The sequence below is a fragment of the Diadema antillarum genome, unplaced genomic scaffold (genome assembly GCF_040938485.1).
Source record: "Diadema antillarum isolate AM-2024a unplaced genomic scaffold, OU_Dant_1.0 scf00000107, whole genome shotgun sequence".
NCBI classification, from domain to species: domain Eukaryota; kingdom Metazoa; phylum Echinodermata; class Echinoidea; order Diadematoida; family Diadematidae; genus Diadema; species Diadema antillarum.
Window position 1 is genome coordinate 3,293,941 of NW_027270996.1, and position 19,553 is coordinate 3,313,493.

Here is a 19,553-nt window from a genome sequence, read left to right on the forward strand (position 1 = left end):
AAAACCGGAGAACAGGTGAAACCCCTGTATATAACAAGAAAATTGGAAAGTATATATAACAAGAAAACCAGAGAACAGGTGAAACCCCTGTATATAACAAGAAAATTGGAAAGTATATAAACGAGAAAACAGGAGAACAGGTGAAACCCCTGAAAAAACAAGAAAACCAGAGAACAGGTGAAACCCCTGTGTATAACAAGAAAACCGGAGAACAGGTGAAACCCCTGTATATAACAAGAAAATTGGAAAGTATACATACAATCAAGAAAACAAGAAACGAGTGAAACCCCTGTATATAAACTGGAACAGAAGTGCAGAGAGTCATAATGATAAATAAATGCAAAGAGTGATAGTACACAAAAAGTGCAACCAGTGATTTAACTGAATAAGTAGAAGGGGTGGAATTGCAGAATAAGTGTTAAGAGTAGTATTGGAGATTAAATACAAAGAGTGATATTACACTAAAAAGAGGAAAGAGTGATATTAGGGATAAACAGAGATCTGAAAGTACGAGTACTAAAAAACATTGTCATTTGAGAATTTGTCTTGGGATATAAATTGTGATAGAGAAAAAACGGGCTTGATTAGAGTAAATACAATCTTATAAAATTGCTATTACATGCTTTAGAAATAGTCAAATTTGTAAAAAAAAAGGGAACCAACCTGGGATATTTAAAGTTGCACAAATAGAAGACTGTGATTACAAAGATAAAACTCTATCTGCTGTAACTGAATTTGAATCTTCAGCAAACCTGAATCTTTGATCCTACTCTATCTTGAAAGAACTTGAAATAATTTCAAAGAGAATCAGAGAGAGAGAGAGAGTCTCAGAATCAGAGGCAGAAAGAGTCGGAATCAAAGACAGAAAGAGTTAGAATCAAAGAGAGAAAGAGTAATAAGAGAGGAAGAGTCAGAATTGAGGAGAAAAAGAGTCGAAATCTAACAAAAGAGTTTTAAGGAGTGTTGAATAAAGAGTGCATTCCGTAAAGGAGGTGAAAACTATAAAGCAATCAGAATTGAAGAGAATCATAATTGAAAGAGAATTCTCTTACAGGAGGCGAGAAGTTTGCTGAAAATTTAAAAATAGAAATATAGTCTTGCATCACTTGAGAAACGGTGTCTTGAGTGGGGAATTTACGGTAAAAGAGAATTGAAGAGCGCCATCTTAAGACAAAAGCATTATATCTGGTAAACGTTATTGCGGTAGACAATACAAGTCTTCTGGTGGCAAGACAGGTGTACACAAAGATAAGCAAAGGTGAGAGTGCTATAATCGCATTCCTGAAATTGCCGCAGTAGCCATTACTAGCAGGTAATAGACAAAGAGCGCCACCTGTTGGTAGAAACAATTAAGAATACACACATTGCACAAAATAATTTTTCTTGGCAGACAAAAAGCGACACCTATTGGTAGTAACTAATTAAACAACACACCTTGTACAAATAATTTTTCTCGGTAGATAAGAAGCGCCACCTGTTGGTAGAAACATTATAAGGACTGGTGTCACAGCCTCATTGCAAGTACATTGTACAGTGTAATACAGTTCACGTATCATATATTAGCTTTCAAGGCAATACAATTCTACAATTTTGTTGTCAATTGCAATACAGAGTACCAGGGGTAGACCTGATTCATATAAGTATAGTGATTCAAGGAATATATTGATTGAACAGTACATTTATTTGGTAATAGGTACCTACTTTCAAAGCCCTGTAGTTTGACAATGGAAGCAAGTGAATTCAAGAATGTTATTGGTGATATCCTAGATATCCTCCATAGTTGCGACTTGAGAAATGTAGAGGTCAGTGAATGTGATGCATGTTGTAATGTGATCAATGAAAATGAAAGCAGAGTACCATGTGAGGATTGTGGCAAGCAGTTTCATGTGATGTGTACAGGAACTATTTCTGAGGCTAGACTGTGTGATGCAAGGTTGATTTGGATATGTTCAGCATGTGGAAGCAATAATATTGCCCATCGCATCTTTGACAAAATTGGCATTCCCTGTCATTTCAACAGATACGAGCTTCTCAAAGACATTGGTGATGAAGATTCTGGTGCTGATGTTTCACATTCATCATGCAAGAGCAACCAGAGAAGGAAACCAAGCAAGAGACTGAAAAAGAGGTACCGGTATGTGAAAAGAAAGGACAATGGAATTCTAGAAATGACAAATGTGAGTGTGCAGAAAAGAGCAGATTGTGAGAGAGATGAATCAGATTCGACTTTCATGACAAATCTGACCAAGAGCCAATTTCAGCCATTAGAAACTGCAGTTGATGATGGTTGGATAACTGTGAAATCAAGGAAGACAAAAGTGACTACATCCCAAACAATGACTGACAATCCCAAGACCAAGACCTTTAACAAGAGCTCAGTGAGATCAGTAAATGGTGTGCCTCTCCAACCTGGTGTGACCTACATTGGCAAAGCAATGAAAGCCTACTATCTTGAAAAACAGAAAAGAGCCAAGACCAGCAAGGGCAAGAAATCAAAAGCAGAAACGAAGCAAAAAGAACCTGGTAAACTCGTGAAGCAAAAAGTGAATGCAAACTTGGACACAGAACGAAATGATAGTCTGCAGGTATATACTGAATCTGTATTGAATGTATATTCAAAGTGTGTTCAGTCACCTCGTGTGATGGCAAAATACACTGAGCAAATCTATGCAAAAACACAGAGAAGTTGGGCTGATGTGGCTAAAAGCACTCCGAATATGAGTAATGAATGTTGTGTACTGAAATGTGATCAGACTACATGTGCCTCTGTCCCTTCCACAGACATTGAAAAAGAAGTTTGGAATGTGAACAGGCTCTATGGAGGTGGAAATGCACGGCAACCAAGAAAGAAAGGTCGTTTCACGAAGATCAACAGACAAAGTGTGCTACCGGAAAAAAATGCTGACTCACAGGTGCGTAATAATGGAAAGGTCAAAGCTGACATTCCTGAAGGAGAACATGTAGCAAAGAATGAAAAGTTGTGTAAGAATGAAACATCTGACCATGAGGACAGTAATTCCACAAGTACAGACAACACAAGCTCGAATGATATCTCCAAAGTGAAATGTGACAGAATGCACAATGTGCATGAACTAAACCCATGTTACAGTGGAAGAAAAGATGTTGAAAGTGACAGACAATTATCAGTGAAGGAATTGTTCCCTGTGAATTGTTGTACAGATGTAAGTGTTCACTCTCCATGTCAGAGACCTGTTTCAGCTACACAGTGTGCTGAAGTTTGTAATGAATCAATATTCTTGCCTGAAAGTGAAAAAACTACTAATCCATCTGACTGCATAGTAATGAATGATGATTCTGCGAAAAGTACTGACCACCACAATTCATATGATGTACAGGAATCAATAGTACATGTATTAGATGATGAACCAGCTGCAAGTGATTTAGAGACTGAAGAACATGTCTGTAAGCCTGTTTCACTCTCAAGTTCTGAATGTGGTAGAAGGCAGTCATATCCTATGACCAAAACAATCGCACAAGGAAATTTTAATCAAGGTGATCAACGATTTGGTTACAGTGCTGGCAAACAATGTGCATGTAATTCCCTTGTGGCAGTTCTCTACACCCAAACAAAGAATGGAATCGAAATGAGATCTTGTGATCTTGATCAGATTCTGACACTTGGGAATGAGTTGTATTATTACATAAAGAAGGATTCTCCACTGAATGAAGAGCTTGTAATGATAGATGAATTACCCAAGGAACTTCATATTCTGGATGAAAAATTTCAAATAACCTATGCTGAATCAAAATATGGAGTGTTGGATGGAAATCAAAACAATTTGTCAAATTTTGGTGCTTTGTCATTGAGCCAAGCCTTAGAACAAGAACTATGCAGATATGATGCATGTCTTATGAATTTTGCTGAGAGTACATTTGCAATCATTACACATGACAACGGTTATTATGTATTTGATTCTCATTCCAGAAGTCATGATGGATACTTGGTACAAGATGGATGCAGTGTCTTGCTTAGCATTTCATCATGGCAAGGTATACAGGTACACTGTTTGAATTTGGCAAAATCAATGGCATGTGATTTACGTACTACTCAGTTTGAACTAACTGGTCTGGCATTAGAATCCAATTCTAAGAAAAATGCATTGACAACTAGTGGCTCCAAGAGATCAAACTCACTAAATACTGCATGTAGGAATACAAATGATCAAAATAGCAACATTTCAAAACATTGTGATCATGTTAAAGGAATTAGCAGTGATAGCTGTAAGACTCAACATGACACAAAGAAAAACAGAGTAAATGTAAACAGTGATGACTATGGAAATGAGAATGAAGTTGAATTTGTTTCAGTTGAGAAGACAACAGAAAGAAGAGATCGAAATTTCAAATTTGTGCCGATTACGTACGTAGACAAGCGGTCTTTGTGCAATAAATTGAATTTCAGTTACAGTGGTACTGCCAATGAATCAATGGAGGATAGAAATGAAAGTTTGTATATTGGGAAACCTGTAAATATCAAGAGAGTTATGGGTGATGGCAACTGCTTTTACAGAAGTATTGCTCATGTAGTTACTGGCAGCGAAAGAAACCATTTCATGCTCAGGAAATCCAATGTGGCACATTTACTGGAAAAGGGTGATTTATTTAAAAATATAATAGACACAATGAAATATCAGAGTGTCAGGGAGTTTGTACTTCAAGAGAAATTGATGGATTTAGGAACATGGGCTGGTCACACTGATATTAGTTCAATGGCACATATGCTAGATCGTGATATATATGTGTATGATGATCGAACAGAAAATTGGCAAATACTGTCTGCAAGGAAACCTGGATACTACAACAAAGTAACAACTGAGAGAGGCATATATATTCTGTTCACTGGAGGCAATCATTTTGACGTAGTGGAAAGTGTAACTACTGTTATGTCTAGTACTTTGGATGAGAAATTACCTGTATTTCATGTGAATTCAGATACAAGTGTGGAAAACAAGAAGGAAAGTCATGATTTATCATCTAAGATTACTAAAACCCTAACAGTAAAGAAATGCAGTGTTAGAATGAGGAAAATGACATCAAAACAAATAATGGTAGCAAACCTGCAAGAGACACAAATTCTATTACAAAACACATGTGAACAGACATTAAATGCCGACATTGATGCATCCGAGGTGAAACAAGTGGGAGAAATAGAAAAGATTATTCTCATGTACAGTCCTGTGAATAAATCTGATAGAGAGAAGTTTTGTTGCAAATTAGGTATAAAAGCTAATGACAAATGTAGCAGTACTGATATGCAAAGAGATGTGGTAGAAAACAATGATATTACTATTCTGTCACAACCATTGACTATCTATAGAATTACTGGTGATGGAAATTGCTTTTACAGAGCTATATCATATGTCACATGTGGCAAGGAAGATTCACACCGTGATGTTCGAAAAGCAATAGTTAAGCATATTTTACAAAACAAGGGAGATTATGTAAGCCTTTTAAGGTCAGGATACACAGATATTGTAGAATACATTGCAAAGGAAAGAGTATTCAACAATGGCACATGGGCTACAGAATTGGAAATAATGGCCTTATCAAATCTGCTAGATACTGATATTTATATATATGAAGATAACTGTTCAAAATGGGAATTATTTGGTGCAAGCAAACTGCAGTTTGGAATTGTTACATCACAAAGAGGCATTTACTTACAACACACAAATGGCAATCATTATGATATTATAGAATCTGTGTGTCCAAGGATCCAAACATCGAATTCATGTCCAAAGCTGTCAAGATCACAAAATGTAACTGATATGGAAAGACTTGTGACAAGAAAGAGAAAACTCACAACAACTAAGAAATTTACAAAACAAGTCAATGATTGTCAAATCAATGTATTAAACAATGAAGTATTAGAGGATGACATGGAACCTGGAGTTAAAATGAGAAGACACACTAAAGAATCTGAAGATGTTAAAACTACTATGCAAACTACAAAAAGGAGAAAAAGAAAAAAAAAGAATGCTACTGTTACCAGACGAAAAAATAGAGATCAAATGAGAGCACAGAGAGAAAAGAGAAAAAATGAGCAAAGGCAGTTAAAAATTGAATATTCATCAGATGATCAGCCTTTTCTATTCCGCAAAGTTAGAAATGCAGCAGCAAAGAAAGTAAAATATCAAACAGATGTGAATTACAGGTTAGAAAAGAGAAAAGAAATGAGGACGAGACAAAAAGACAAGTACTCCTTTGATCCCACTTACAGAGAAAATGTCAAGAAAGCAATGAGCACAAAGATGAAAGTCAAATATCAAAACAATGCTTCATTCAGAGAAAGGCTGAAGAAAATGAGAAGATTTTACTATAAAACCAATGTTCTATATAAAGAGAGGCTTAAGAAACTGAGGAAAGCTAGATATCAAAATAATGCTTTATTTAGAGAAAGGCTTAAGAAACTGAGGAAAGCTAGATATCAAAACAATGCTTTATTTAGAGAAAAGCTCAAGAAACTGAGGAATGCTAGATATGAAAACAATGCTTTATTCAGGGAAAGGCTCAAGAAACTGGGGAAAGCTAGATATCAAAACGATGCTTTATTCAGAGAGAGGCTTAAGAAACTGAGGAAAGCTAGATATCAAAACGATTCTTTATTCAGAGAGAGGCTTAAGAAACTGAGGAAAGAAAGATATCAAAACGATGCTTCATTCAGAGAGAGGCTTAAGAAACTGAGGAAAGCTAGATATCACAGTAATGCTTTATTCAGAGAAAGGCTTATGAAACTGAGGAAAGGTAGATATCAAACGAATGCTTTATTGAGAGAGAGGCTAAACAAAATAAAGAGAGCTAATTATCAAAACAATACTATATTCAGGGAAAGATATAAGAAAATTATGAGAAAAGTTGCTAGCATTAAGTACAAGACAAATTCTGTGTACAGACAGCAAGTTGCAATGAGAAATGTGAAACGAAAAAAGCAAGAGAAAGTTGATATGAGAAATTGTGATCATGTTTTGAAAAAGTTTAAGGAAATTGTTTCACATGGCCCTGAATATGTATGTTGTGTATGTTTGAAATTATTATTCAAAAATCAAGTATTGAAGTGCACAAAAGCAAAATATAATGATACGAAATGCGTAAAAGAGGAGTACTTGCATACATGCAGTGATGACTGTGATATTGACTGTCAAATAGTAAAGTCACCAAGAAAATGTTTATGGATTTGTTACACTTGTCACAGGAAATTATTAGCTGGTAATATGCCTGGTGAAGCTAGCAAAAATAATTTAGAATTACATGCTATTCCTGCGGAACTTGGAAATCTGAATCAGTTGGAAACGCATTTGATTGCTCTAAACATTCCATTTATGAAAATTTTGAACCTGCCTAAAGGAGGACAATATGGAGTACATGGCCCAACAGTTTGTGTACCTTCACGCACAGATGAAACTGTAAAGATATTACCTCGACCAGAGACTGATGATCAATTTATTCGTGTGAAACTGAAGAGGAAACTGTCATATAAAGGATATTATGAATATCAATTTGTCAAGAAGAAGAATGTGCTAGCTGCATTGAAATATTTGAAGAAAAATAATAAGTGGTATTCTGATATTGCTATAGATAATGAATGGAGCTCTGATTTATCAGAGGAAAATAGTCAAGCAGCTTGTGTAAAACCATTGGATTCAAGTGAAACTAATGATGATGATGATGATATAGAGGATGATCAAGATGGACAATTACAAGGTATTCAGTTGGACACCTGTTTACAGAAGGTTGATATGAGGCAAGAAGTGCTTGATCAGTTTTTCGAAGATATTATATGTTGTGCACCTTGTGAAAAGAATAGTCCTGTATCGTTGTTGATGGATAAGGGTAATGAGGCAAAATGTTTTCCTGCTCTATTTCCAACAGGCCAGCCAACATTTCATGATACCAGGTACACTGAAGTAACACTTGGTCGTTATTTACATAATCGCCTGATGCATGTAGACAACAGATTTGCAAAAAATACAGAATATATCTTTTATGCTCAATGTATTTATGAACTGCAACAAATACTTTCTAATGTTTCTATAGCTCTCAGAAAAAGCTCAGAGGAAATAGATAATCCCATATCGATACAATGTTCAGATCTAAAAGATACAAGAAAACTTCGTGAGATACTGGATTCGAATAGAGGATACAAATTTCTGAAACAAATACGGGGAACACCTCCATACTGGCAATCTACGCAGAAAGATGTATTAGCAATGGTTAGACAACTTGGAAAGCCCACATGGTTTGCATCATTTTCATCAGCTGAAATGAGATGGCCTGAAGTTATTACTACATTGCTAAATCAACAAGGTGATAGAAGAAAAGCAAATGATCTGGATTGGACAGATAAGTGTAATTTATTAAGGTCAAATCCAGTGACAGTAGCTCGTATGTTTGACAAACGCTTTCATGCATTTTTGAACAAAGTGATTCTTTCTCCGGCAGAACCTATTGGCAAGATAATTGACTACTTCTACAGAATTGAATTTCAACAGAGAGGATCTCCACACACACACTGTTTATTTTGGGTTGAAAACGCACCTAACTTGGGTATCGACAAAGATGTAAATGTCATAGATTTTGTTGATAAGTACATTTCATGCAACATTCCATGTGAGGATGAAGATGAGGAACTATATGAAATAGTGAAGAATGTTCAGCTTCATTCAAAGAAACATTCAAAATCATGCAAGAAAAAGGGAACTACCTGTAGATTTAATTTTCCAAGACCACCTTGTGAGAAAACATTTGTTGTGAAGCCTGATGATAATTTGGAAGTTACAGATGAAGCTCAAGATATTCTGTCTACAGTAAAGAATTCATCATGTATGGAACGGACATATGATAATGCTAGACAGCTCTTTGAAGTTCTTGGGATGTGTCAAAAGGAATTTGAAGATGCCTATAATGCTGTAGCTACAAAAGAAGATATTGTCATGAGAAGAGATCCAAAAGATATATGGGTGAATCAATACAATCCATTCTTACTCAGAGCTTGGAATGCCAATATGGATTTGCAGTATATAACAAATGAGTATGCCTGCATTGTTTATGTTGTGTCATACATGTCAAAAGCAGAAAGAGAGATGGGTTTGCTCTTGAAAAATGCAGAAAGTGAAATGAAAGAGGGCAATGAAGATGCTCGGAAAAGTATGAAAGAAATAGGACATGTGTATATGCAAAACCGTGAAGTTTCAGCACAAGAAAGTGTGTATCGTGTTTGTAGCCTGAGATTGAAAGAGTGCTCAAGAAAAGTAGAGTTTATACCTGTTGGACCAAACCCTGTGAGGATGAGTTTACCATTGAGTGTTATTCAAAGCAGACGAGACGATGATGATAGGAGTCCATGGATGCCAAACAGAATTGATAAATATAAAGCCCGACCCGATGGTTTTGAATTTGAAAATATGTGTTTAGCCACATTTTGTTCAAAGTATAGACTACTCAGTGAATCTGATATGAAGGGTAAGAAACAGAAACAGAATGTGTTCAAATTGAGAGATCAGCTGGGCTATGTACAAAAACGATCAAGAACCAATGATGCTGTAGTGAGATTTCCTCGTTTTTCACCGACTGTAACCCCAGAAAAATATTATCAGAGTATATTGCAACTGTATTTGCCATTCCGCACTGATAAACAGTTAAAACCTAATCAATTTTTGACATATCAGGAATTTTACCAAACCGGATCTGTACGAATGTATAATAAGAACCTGGAAAGTGTCAAAAGTATTGTCAATGAAAATCTCAGGCAGTTTGAAAAAAATGCTGATATGATTGATCAAGCACAAGAATATCTTGAGAAATTTGGTCCACAAGAGGATGCATGGGGATTACTCTGTCCAGAAACAGAAATTGAAAGACATGAAACCGCTAAAATCCATGAAGAAGTTGAAGATGCTGACAATGAATTTAGAATCCCAGATCTTGAGTCCAAATCTCAGGAAAAAGAGTCATATGGCATAGAATTTCGATCATGTAGTATTTCAAGAGAAGACAGTAATGTCTTATTAAGAACTTTAAATAGCAAGCAGCAAAAGGTGTTCTACAAGATACGTCAATGGTGTCTTGACAGAGTTAACGGAAAAGAACTTACAACATTTCAGATATTTGTGACAGGTGGTGCTGGAACAGGAAAAAGTCATCTAGTGAAATGCATATTTAATGAAGGGACAAGAATTCTTAGCAGAATGATGCATAATCCAGATGATATTTCAATTATGAAAGTAGCTCCAACCGGAATTGCAGCTCACAACATTGGTGGTAGTACTATTCATAATTCTCTGTCCATACCCATTTCTGCTACACTACCTTACCAACCCCTGGGAGAAGAAAAGATAAGTCATTTACGTAATCAGCTGGGTCAACTACAGATACTAATAATTGATGAAATATCAATGGTTGATCAGAAGCTGTTGTGGTATATACATGGACGTTTAAGGCAAATAAAGCAGACACGTGATGATGCTCCATTTGGAAAGGTTTCAGTTATTGCAGTTGGAGATTTCTATCAGTTACCCCCAGTAAAAGGTACTCCTTTGTATAAAGATACACTGCAAAGTTCTTTATGGACAGACAACTTCTCTATAATTAACTTAGATGAAATAATGAGACAAAAGGATGATATAAAGTTTGCTGTTCTTTTGAACAAATTAAGGATAAAAGGAAAGACAGATGAATTATCTGGTGATGATGCAGCAGTTCTTCAATCATGCCAAACTGGAGAAGAATGTGAGGATGCATTGCATATATATTCTTCAAACAAACAAGTAAATGACTGGAATAAAATAATGCTTCACAAGAAATGCACAAATATCATATGTATTGATGCAGAAGATTCTGAACTCGATAATAAGGGTAAAAACAAAACGTGTGACAAACCACGCAGATGTACTAAAGCTTCCTTGCCAGCATATCTTTGGATTGCTGAAAATTCTAGAGTAATGCTTATCAAAAATGTGAATGTGACGAAAGGCTTATCAAATGGCTGCATTGGCACTGTAACTGACATAGTAAGAGTAAATGAAAATGCAAGACCTACAAGTGTGGTGGTAAAATTTGACAATGAAAAAGTAGGAACTCGGTCAATAGAAATGCAACAGGAATCAATTGGAAAAAAATATACTAGGAAACAATTTCCCTTGAAATTAGCATATGCATGCACAATACATAAAGTACAAGGCATGACAGTGGAAAAAGCTGTTGTTTCTCTGAAAAATATATTTTTGCCTGGGCAAGCATATGTGGCTCTGAGCCGTGTTACATCATTATGTGGACTAACAATTGAAGATTTTGATCCAAAAGTTGTGTATTGCAATCCAGCTGTTAAAGAAAGTTTAGAGAACATGCCAACATTTGTTGATGAAATGCACATTGACAATGATGTCTCCATTGCAACTATGAATATCATGTTACATAACATTCAAGGTCTTAAAGCACATTTCAAAGATATCCAATCAAATTTCCTATTAAAAAAATCTGATATTATTTGTTTAACTGAAACTTGGCTTAATGATGACATTTTTGATGTGAATTTAGATCAGTTCAAAATGTACAATCAGCCTCGGTCAAAGTCTTATTCTGATGAAAGTCCCTTATTTTCTGTACTGAAAAATCAAGCACATGGTGGAGTTGCAGTGTATAGTAAAATCAAATCTATTAGTAGGCTGGATTTACATGTCAATAATCTAGAATATATTACATTTGCAGTAACTTGTCCTTCATGTCTCATTTCAGTGATATATAGACCTCCTAGATATGACAAGAAACAATTTTGTACGAAACTTAAGAGGTTACTTATAGAATTGCAGCAAAGAAGTACAAAATGCATAGTTATTGGTGACTTCAATGAAAATCTCAGACAACATTCAAGTGATTCATGTGTGCATAAATTGATGTGTTCTTATGGATATCAGCAACATGTACTTGATGCTACAACAGAAGGTGATACATTGATTGATCATGTATATAGCGCAGGTATCGATACACTTCATGCTGAAGTTATTCCCCTTTATTACAGTTATCATGAAGCTATTAGAATACAGTTTTGATGAGTGCCATTATTAGTTTATGCAAAGTAATGTGCTATATTCTCAAATCAATTAACATTTATTTTCATTTGTCATATTTCCTTTTATAATACAGAATTAGGTAAACAGAATTGTGTCATTACAAATGTAGGAGAGAGTATACGACAATAAAAAAAGATGCTTAGTAGTAGTGATACATTATAGTTAATACCGAAGTGATTGAAGTAAAAAAAAAAATGCAATGAGCAAAACATACAAAGCATGGAGGGATCCACTGAAAAGATCATGCTTATGAATATGAAACAAGATTTCAATAAAAGTAAGATTACTACAGAAAAAACTGACATTCCAAGACAAAAAGTGACAAGACGTCTGTAATATTAAGACATCGGAATAGACAAAAACATATGACAAAAGTAATGATCTTTGACAGTTTGTTGAAAGAAATATTGTGATGCATGACATTGCGAAACGAAAAGATGAGTATTGTATCATTCAGAAATTAATTAGTGAGAAACTAATCCCGGCTGTAAGTGTATTTTGGCTACAGTGCTATTAATAAGATATTAAGTGGCAGTTGATGTAGATACGAGATGAGATTTACCAGTTTTGTTTCAAAGTAATTGCTAATGGCAGTTTCTTTAAAGCTCAGAAATGTGATCATTGCAGTATACAGTCAATACAATGTAGAACAGAATTAAAATGAAAGAGAATAGATATAGAATTGAAGTGAAACAAAGAACAGACATGAGACAGACATAGAACAGCAATATAACATAGCCTAGAAGATTATTGTGTTTACTATAGGAACTAGATTTTGCAAATTGATGATTTGAGGAAATGTACTGTATATTAATGCAGAAAGTTGAATGCTAAGGAGAAGTTTTTTGATCATGTGATAAGTGTCAAGAGCAGTAGCAAAGCCAGACAGGGGGGCACAAGGCTCGTGCCCCCTATTTGTAATTTCTGGTCTGCCTCTGATCAGAAGAAGAAAATCAAGGGAAAGCAGGTAATGAAAATGTTTAAATGACCCTGAACAAAGTAAGAGTTGTATGTGTATGCAAGATTCTAATGTACATTCATGTGTTGTAATTCATATCAATGAATACTTCATAATAACATGAATACTTCAGAATAAAACACAGAGTGACGACTGTGACTCATCATGTTTTTAACACAAGATTCGACTCAGTCATGTATGTGGTATATACCACAAGTTTTGAATCCTTTCACACAAATCAGTTTAACTCGTGCTCAAACCTCTGTTTCCTCAACAGTTCGTATTGATTGATTGCTATCATTTATTAGTGTTTGGCAGACATTGTGCAAGCAAAGAACTGGCGAAATAACACATCAGTCATGGATTATATCCATATGATCAATATCCAATGGCTTTTCTTTTGCCTGTTGAAGGTTGAACTGGCCTGTGTTTGTGCGTGACATCTCCATCCTTTCATCCAAGTATTGAGGTAAGTTTTTTTCTGTTCCCAAGTCCTCTGCTTTTCATCACACTCGAGGCAAACAAAGGCTCAAGTGAGCTATTGCGATCACTCTTCATCTGACATTTGTCGTTCATTGTCCATTGTGCGTCATGCATAAAGTTTTTACATTTTCATCTTTCTGAAAATACCATGTCTAATTTTCACCAAACTTGGCTGAAACCATGCTTTAAACCATAAACAATTTATATGGAGCATCAAGTGTCACATAGCCTAATTTGTAACAAAATACTGTAAAACATGACATATTCGCGGTGCAAAATTTTCACGAATTGGGGCTGATGGCATTTTTTTGGGAATGAAATTTTCGCTAATTGCCAGTGGCATTCAATTCATACACTGTAAATAAAAACTAAAATTCGTGAAATTAATATGCATAAGAACATTCCTCTTTTTTCGCATAACGGTAGACCATGTGGCACTTGGCGCTCCATACAAATTGTCCATGGTTTAAAGCATGATGTTAATTGCACCACCTTCGTGAATTTGGGCCAATGTGTCTGAAATATACACAAGAAAGCCTTTTGAAGTTAAAAGTTCATATCATTAACAGTTATCACAGTGATATATGTTTACTTTTCTCGCAGTACACACCAAATATCATATTTATGCTAATATTTGAACGATAATGAAGGAGGAATTTTCAGCATTGGTAACAGTAAGTCTTTCATGTTTTTTTTTTTTTTCTGCCAGGCCTTGCTCAATAGACAGGACATGCCAGCTTTGCAGTATTCTCTCGATGTGATACAGGGACTAGGAGTCTACTAATTGAAGGCCCAAATGAATCAGACCATCTGTGGATCACATTTATCTCTACTGTGTAGATAACCCTACATCAAAGTGCATAGCATGCAAGACACTCTCACTCGCCTTCCGTCACCATGCCCTGAATGTAGCTGGGAAAGCATCTGCTAGAGTGTGCCTTGTACGCAGACTATGCGGCCATAACTGGGGAGCCGATTTTACCACTCTTTGCTCCACCGCCTTCGCCCTTGTCTGCGCTTCAGCTGATATTGCATTAAAGTATAGATATGAGACCTGGTTTTTGTGTCCAGGAGACGAAGTGTTGCCATGATAAACATACAGTATAGTTTTGTCAAAACCTTGTGAATCGTATTACCTCCACAGCATTCAAGCAGTTAAGGTCAAATTTAGTACACGTATGTACGATCTATACGAATAGACAAGACATCCTTGTGTTACTATCAGGTAAGAGCATTGCCATGGTAACACACATTTTTTTTTTCCTATCAAACTGAAACATTTAAAGGGATTGTATAGTTTTGGTTGAGACCTAATTTCAGGTTTCTGACATTTTTTGGTGGGATAACGAGAAACCTTTAATGAAATATGAAAGAGCATGTAATTCCACGAGGAATTCAATGTTTATTTGATAAAAATTGGTTTTTTGATATGGCTGTGATATAAAAAACAGAGCGATTCTGATAAAGTGTGCAACCCACCTTTTATTTCAATCGTTTGTTTTACTTTGTTTTTGGATGTTTCAGTCATTCCAAACCCGATTTTCATCAAATAAACTTTTAATTCCTCTTTAAAAATGGTATACCCTGTGCTATTTCATAAATGTGTTTTTGGTATCTCGCAAAAGGTTAAAAGCCCAATTCTCATCTCCACCAATACTGTACCATCCCTTTAAGCTATTAAGGTCAGATTGGGTGTGTATGAAAATCTTTACGTGTTTTTGTTTTTTTTTTCATAGGAGTCTGAGGTTTTGGAGCAGGGTATTAAAGGGGACCTCCGGATGATTTTCAGACTTTTACATTTGAACAACTATAGATTAGTTAAACTGAGTACAGAGTTTCAGATTTTTTTTCTGTGAAATGTGGCTGGATTAACATGATTTTCAAAAATACTGATGGCTATATTGGAAAAGATGGTCATGTTTGTCACAGTCAAATTTGAGATGTTTAGTGAACATTAACATTACTGATAGTATGATTTAGAATTCATGTACTACAGGAAAATATTTGCATCCCTAGAATTTATGTCAACTTTGCGTCAACAACTTGCAAATAAGCAATTGTGGCAATTTTTATTACAGGTGAAATTTGCCTATCCGTCTAATACCTTAGAAATAAGCTAATATTTTCATGTAATCAATAGGCCATGTTTTCTTGTATAGATATTCTCAAATTAGAAGATCACAGACATTTCGGCTAGATAATGTTTTCATGAATTGATATTGATACTATAGGGAGTGCACTATTGCCCTGGTGCATGGTGATGTTTTCACATGCATGTTCTTAAATTTGTGGTAATACTGTTCCGATAGAAAGGTCGGCTCAGTGGAAAAATAGGTTACTGTGCAGCCCTGTCAGTATAATAATCATTATAGATTCATGTTGTGTTTCTATATGATAATATGCTTCATCATTGATGCAGCTGTATTGTTCTTTACAGTGGAAAACATAACTCTGCTACATCTATGTTTTTGAAATGTGAAGTGCTATGTAGAAGGTCAATAACTATATTATGCTGAATATAGTTGTGGTACAGTGTAGGTTACTATAAAAGGATGGTATACTTTGGATTAAGATAAAGATTTCATGTTTTTGTGAGATAGTTAGAAACCACAGAAATGAAATGTTGAAGATAATACAATTTAATAGGAACTAAAAGTTTATTTGACTGAACCAGTTGTGAAATTACTCAGATAATTCATAAACAAGGCAAAACAATGGATCTAATGGAAGATGGGTCACACCTTTTATTAAGACCTCTTTATTTTTGGATATCTCAGCCATGAAAACCGATTTTCATCTAATAGATTTTTAATTCATCCTATAATTCCATGCTCTTTAGTGTTTTACATCAGTTTTTATTTTAATTATCTTGCAAAAAAGTTACAACCTGAATCACTACCTCAATCAAAACTATGCCATGCTTTTAAGCTCGTAATCATCATCAATACATTGTACTAGAATGTCGTAAACACATAACACTCACTCAATGATATTCCATTGTCAAACTTGAAATGGTTAACAACAAAAACATGATGTTTCCCTGAAAACAATAGTCTTGACCTGGATATTTGGTATGTAGCTTATTAATCACAACTTGGACTGCTAAACTGAATTCTGGTACAAGGACTGGTGATGTAGATGTTACTACCAACAGCCATGTTGTGATCTGAGAAGTATTGCAGAACGAAGAATTATGTTTCTAAAGGGTAATGAATGATGAACTGTTTGTGACATTAGTAGATGTGTAGAAAGTAAAATGGTTTGTCTATATGGAGGATTTTAGTGAAAATTCTCATATTGCTAAATTACACATACTATCACATGTATATGCAGACAAATATTTGCTAGGTTTACATGCAACATGCAGTAAGATTATCATGTGTATGGAGTCTGTATTGTTTGTTTTTTTGTTGTTGTTTTTTTTTTTTGTTTTTTTTTGTCTTGTTTTGCCTGAACATGACATACCTTTTTGGATATATGGAAAATCTGAGAATGGGCACTAAGTGTATGCACAGTTCTAAGAAATATTTGATGATTATAAAGGCATACATAAAAGAGCATAATACATGGTAGTTTGCTGGTTTTATCAGAGTGAGTTGAATAACAGGAAAGGGTTAGTTTGCTCATAAGAGTTGTACTCATCTGTAGTTTGATATATTTATAATAGAGGTGCTGTGTATACTGTGAACTGAATCAAGCAAAGAAAGGTTTGAATAGCCATAAGAGATACACACATGTGTATATCATGTTTTATATAAAATATTAAAGGAGTTACATTAACTTAACAATATCATGTAAAATGTATGAAGGATACCAAGAGTATGGTAGATATTGACTGCCCTCATTGAACCTCAGAGATAGTTAAGACACTTGGTTCAGTGTGACAAGTGAGGCCTTGAGCTGTAATTCTTTGTGCTTTGATGAAAAAAAAAATGCAGGGGTATTGTTTTAACAGTGACTTATATTGTTTAAAAAAAATGACATGTGTGCTTGTGCAAATACCATAGATTGTGTCAGACACCTGTTCAGTGGCAGGTCCAGAAGGGGGGGAGGCGTACGGGGGAGTGTGTAGGAGCACATACCCCGTTAGTTTGAAATAGCGACTCCGCCCGCTGCGAAGTTGGATCCAGCGGTCCAACCAACGAGATTGGGGCAACCCTTCAGATTTCCGGCACATTATGTGGTATCGTTATTTAAGAAAACATAATTTCATTATTAGCGTTACAAGGCGTCGGCTATTACTCTTGACAATGTCAAGGCTTTGAAGTAGATTTCAACACAACGACAAGTTAGTTAATGTGTGTACTATATAAATGTCATAGGTATTCAGAATGTATTGCTATTATGTATATGCCTTGGCAGTATGCAGTTTGTACAGATTTTTTTGTGTGTGATAATTTGTTATAGTCTTTCACGTAATTTCTGTTGTATGGTCATGACGTTACCTCCGTAGAAGAAAACTTTGTACCATGGGGGTATTCACAGCAACCAGATGAGTTAAGTGCCCATATTTCTGTTGAATATGACTTTATATGGTTTATACAATACTCTAAATGTAGTATAACGCTTAGAGGCTGCCATCGCAGAACCACATAAGCAACATGACGTGCAATTTTTGTGTCATACTTTGCAGATATGCTTTGTTTTTACTTTTCATTACAGATGTTTAGTTGTCTGTGTTATATCAAGTCTCAAGGGAAGGTTATTTCTTGTTGATAAAAAAAAAAAAAAAATTGAACATTCCCCATTTAATTTTCGAAACAGGCCCCCCTTTTATGGAATTCCTGGATCCGCCCCTGCTGTTAGTGTGCACCCTAAGACCAGAGGTCTTCAAATTTGTATGTATCTAAAGAAAGAGGAATAAATTCTGTGTAACCAGTGACCTGAAACAAATGACTGCTTTTGCCTCATTTTTGTGACAGCAAGTACATGTACAATACCTAATGATTATCACATGATGGCTACACAAAGAGGTGAACCTTTATTACAAAATATACTCAAAAGACAGGCAAATGGAACACATTGCTATACATGTACAGCCTCTTTGCTTTGTTTGTTCACACCAAATGAGTAGGAGTAAGAAGCAGTCTCTTATCATAATTGAGGTTCTGTGTGCAGTGAATAGAATGCATTCTGACATTGATATGCTGCACACGTCAGCTCTTACTTTACCAATGTCAACACATGAGACGAAGAACAATGAAAAAAACACAAAACACCAGTATGAAGGATTTTATACTTGTGGATAAAGCATAATATTATGTTTTTCAAACAGTTTGTGTGTGTGTGTGTGTCTGTGTGTGTGTGTGTGTTCCATGAACCATCCACAGCTAAACGTTATTTTGAATAAGACCGAATTACAAAAGTGAACTTGCTCAGAATGAAATATACTGGGGGAAAAAAATCTACGAATTAAGTTGTTACTGATGTTAAAGGGATACATGTAGTACAGTATTGGTGGAGATGAGAATTGGGCTTTAAACTTTTTGCGAGATACCAAGAGAACACATGATATAGTACAGAGCATACCATTTTAAGAGGAATTCAAAGTTTATTTGATGAAAATTGAGTTTGGAATGACTGAAACATCCAAAACCAAAGGAAAACAAAGCGGTGGTAATAAAGTGTGGGTCCCACACTTTATTAGAATCGCTCTTTTTTGGATATCTCAGCCATTTCAAAACCAATTTTCATCAAATAAACGTTGAATTCCTCATAGAATTGCATGCTCTTTCATATTTTATAAGAGGTTTTTCATTATCTCACCAAAAAATGTTAGAAACTTGAAATTAGGTCTCAACCAAAACTATATGATCCCTTTAAAGGGTTCACTGATTGAAAGTCCCTTAGACATGAATGTAAAAATTCATTCGGGTCCTGATCGCGATAGGCATGACCATCCAGGTTTCATCTGTGTTTAGAGACTTTAGCTATGTGTTGTTTGGATTATCATTTAGAAAAGGGAGTCATATCTGCCATCTTTGGTACCAATTTCCATATACACTATAACGAAGATAAAGAAAGAA

General features: G+C 35.2%; 1 long non-coding RNA gene across 3 annotated transcripts; it reads left to right on the forward strand.

Moving 5' to 3' along the window:
* Positions 1-33: 33 nt before the first annotated feature.
* LOC139719251 (uncharacterized) lies at positions 34-18,420 on the forward strand. 3 transcript variants are annotated; one of them, XR_011710085.1, is made up of 5 exons: positions 34-2,134; positions 2,782-2,912; positions 3,947-4,019; positions 13,458-13,513; positions 14,237-18,420. It is a non-coding gene; the product is annotated as an uncharacterized lncRNA (long non-coding RNA). The 3 variants fall into 3 exon arrangements; XR_011710083.1 differs by having other exon boundaries at positions 3,947-4,011; XR_011710084.1 differs by having other exon boundaries at positions 34-2,128; positions 3,947-4,011.
* The last annotated feature ends 1,133 nt before the right edge of the window (positions 18,421-19,553 follow it).